The sequence below is a fragment of the Lactuca serriola genome, chromosome 6 (genome assembly GCF_051521515.1).
Source record: "Lactuca serriola cultivar US96UC23 chromosome 6, Lser_US96UC23_V15, whole genome shotgun sequence".
Lineage (NCBI taxonomy): Eukaryota > Viridiplantae > Streptophyta > Magnoliopsida > Asterales > Asteraceae > Lactuca > Lactuca serriola.
In genome coordinates, this window is record NC_136413.1 from 3,772,494 (window position 1) to 3,776,230 (window position 3,737).

Consider the following 3,737-nt stretch of genomic DNA (forward strand, 5'->3'; position numbering starts at 1 on the left):
TCATTGTTGATATTAGGTAATTCATATTGTAGTGTATTTATTCCAAATCCCAAATTCTTTGGATGGAGAAAAGGGTAATTTCGTCTTTTACAACTAACATTCCAAGTTTGATTCTTCTAATAATTGTATTAACATATTAATTTTTTGACTTTTATTTGATCAGGTCACAAGAATTATCGGAGCAGGGGTTCAATATTAGTCTTAAAGAAGTATGAAAGGCAAGATTCAACTCTACTTAGTTGGAATTTGATGTTTATCATCTTTGTGTATATCTTTTTAGTTTGTATAGCATTACATTGCATAAGGTGTCCCTTAACAGCAATTTAGTATTATGTTATATAGTTAGGGAAAACCTCTTAATAACAATGTACAATTAGATCCCCTTAATATAAATGTATTACAATTTTTTGACATGATGTTTTTGGTATATATTTGTTTACATATGGAACGATTATTTGTATGACATTAAATTTATGCAATAGATTCTATTTTTGTATATGATATTTTATTATCTATTATCTATTATTAAACATTAAATACAAATTTAATTTGAAAATAAGCAAATCTATAAATAATATTTTTTTAAACATTTAAAATTATGATACGCAAAAATGTGTGTCATCTTTATTTATGACATGGCCTTTCTTGACAGGGGCTTCCTTGATACGCATTGCGTGTCATAAACACGCGCGTCATAAGGTTACGACACGCAAATGCGTGTCGTCTTCCTTTATGACAGGGCCTTCCTTGATACGTATTGCGTGTCATAACCGTGCGTCGTAAATGCGCGTCGTCTATAGAGGACGCGCAAAAGCGCGTCGTCTCTCTTTATGACAGGGCCTTCCTTGACACACATTTGCGCGTCGTTTGAGCGTTTTACGACGCGCAATGAGCGTCGTAAAAGGCCTTTTTTCTAGTAGTGTTTTAGATTTTTAATAGATTATTTAACTCATGGGTAGGAGGGATTTTAATTAATTTTTGGAGTAAATATCATAAGTGGTAATTGTGGTTTGGGACAATTTGCTTATTCGGGACAATTTGCTTATTTGGTTTCTAAATCTTTGTTTGTTTTGTTTTGGGTATACTATTATATCTGTAACACCCAAATTTTCAAATAATTTTTCACATTAAAAAAAACACTTTCATTCGTAATTGTTATAAAAATATCATTGTATCACATAATCAGTTCATAACATCACATCCCAAGATCATAAAAATGTAAAAGCTCCTCGTGTGTGTACTGATCAAGCCGGCGCCTTCCCGCGATCCTCACTGGTACCTGAAACATATAACACAACACTGTAAGCATAAATTCTTAGTGAGATCCCCAAAATACCACACACAACACATATTAGCCACTTGAGGCTATAACTCTGTTTGACCCTCTGGTCAATGTGTCTCAGTGGGACCCTCCATCCCCATAACTCTGTGCCCCCTCTGGCCCTAACTCTGTGGACCTTCCGGTCCTAACTCTAAAAACTTTGTAACATACATAACATAAATCACATAGAAATCACATCATGCAAAAGCATACAAAATACTCTGTCACATAACTCTAATTACCACTCTAGGTAAAGTATAGTGAGAAGACTCACCTCGGGTAACTCGGTAATCTCGAACTCTGTAAAATCGGGTCTAGCCTCCGCCTAATCATATGAAATAAACACTCTAAATCAATACATCTCTCAAGGCTAGACTATTCCCTCTTTTAGTACTCTCAGAAGGGTAAAAGACCATTTTACCCCTCTCATGGCTCAAAGAACCTAAAGTTGACCAAACCCTAAAGGTCAACAAAAGTCAACTCTCCGGGTTACGCTGCGCGTACCAAACATGTACGTTGGGCGTACCCGGCGTCCTCATAGAAACGGGGTGTGCGACCCCTTACGCCGCGCGTAACTCCCAATTTCAGACTCTAAGCTCTTGAGGTCTTAAACAGTTAAGACCCACGTCCAACTTCTAGATCTGACCATTTCTAAACCTCTTAATCCATAAAGTTGGTGACTTTAAGCCTTTGAATGGCTAGACAAGTCACTAACACCCATAACATTCCATTTCCCAACTCTAGAAAGCTCATAATTCAAGCATGACCTCATAACAACGACCAAGATGGAAACTTTATGGATTTATAACACAAATATCACTGAAATGGGACAGATCTAGGTCCATGGAGTACATTACACTCATAAAGTCTCCACCTTTGGGACTTTTAACCCTAAAAATGGTCCATGCAACATTAAACCCCTTATTTGTAGCTCTAACAGCAGCAGCAGGGACAGATCCCTGAGAAGCTCCCAGAGCTGACCCCCGTAACTGCGGACACTTGGCCTTCCGGTGTCCGGTCTGGTTGCAGTGAAAACAAACTGCAAACCCCTTGGGGGAATCCTTGGCCATGTGCCCCTCTTTGCCACACTTGTAGCAAGACCCTGATTTGCACACCCCTCATGACTCTTGCCGCACTTGCCACAAGTGCGGCCCTTCTGGTTCCCTGATCTCGAATCGGCGGGATTAGCCCGCTTGGCAGCCGGCTGAGACTGTGTCAGTTGCCGATCCTTCCCCTGAGACTCCGCCTCCCTCTTCCGGGTATTTTCTTGAAGCTCGACAAATGTACGGTATGTCGAGTTCGCCACGAACTCGCGGATGTCTCTCCTCAAAAATACTCAAATACTGACTCATACGTGCCTGCTCGGAAGACACGTGCTCAGGGCAGAACATCACCCTATCATGAAACATCCTGGTGATCACAGTAACAGACTCAGTACCCTACTTGAGGGTCAAGAAATCCTGGGCCAAACGCTCCCTTTTCACCGGGGGAACGTACTCATCATGAAACATAAAAGTGAACCTCTCCCAGGTCACCGCAGCAAGCTCTGCAGAAGAATAGTGCGTTGTCACAAACTTCCACCAATCCTTCGCCCCCAAGCGAAGCTGGTTCAGCGCGAACAGAACTCTCAGATGCTCCGGACATGAACATGTGTAGAAGCACCCCTTAATGTCAGAGATCCAACTCATCGTGGCTATCGGATCCTGAGTCCCATCAAACTCTGGTGGCTTTTTGTGACTGAACTCCCGGTACAGCAACGCGTCACCCCCTGCGGCCTGGCAGCAGCAACGATTGCAGTGGCTGCAGCAAAAACAACATCAGTAAGAGCAACATACCGCTCATCAAAAGTATCAATTAGTGTGGTCTTGATAGACCCGAACATCTCTGGAATCTCAGCGCGGATGGCAGCAACCACCTCATCATGAATCATCTGGCGGAGATCCTCATTGCTCACACCCCCTCGCTAGTCCCTGGCCTGTGGTGTGTCCCAACCATGATGTCTCTCTGAAATACAACACAAGATATCAGAGACTCGCTCGAGTGTACACACACTCGATATCCCAATCCTACTCGATCCCTGGTACCCTAAGGATTCTTACTTGGGCTGCGCACGGATCCGGTGTCTTCTGTAGTACGGGCCCAATACTACCGTCCACACCACATCAATATTCACCCCAAGTCCTCCTCCTAGGATCCCAAGTCCCAAGTACTCTACTCTCTTTATGCATAGCCTACTCTCTAACAGGTCTCTCATAAGCTCCTCGCTGCTATCTACTCACTCTCAAGCATCTCCTAGCAGCAAAATCCCTAGGCTAAGGCATCGCAAATCAGGACTTTAGTCCTAATAATAATACCTAGCCAACTCTAGCATGCATATCATATCATAACATATCTCATAACTCTTAATGTAAGGGTA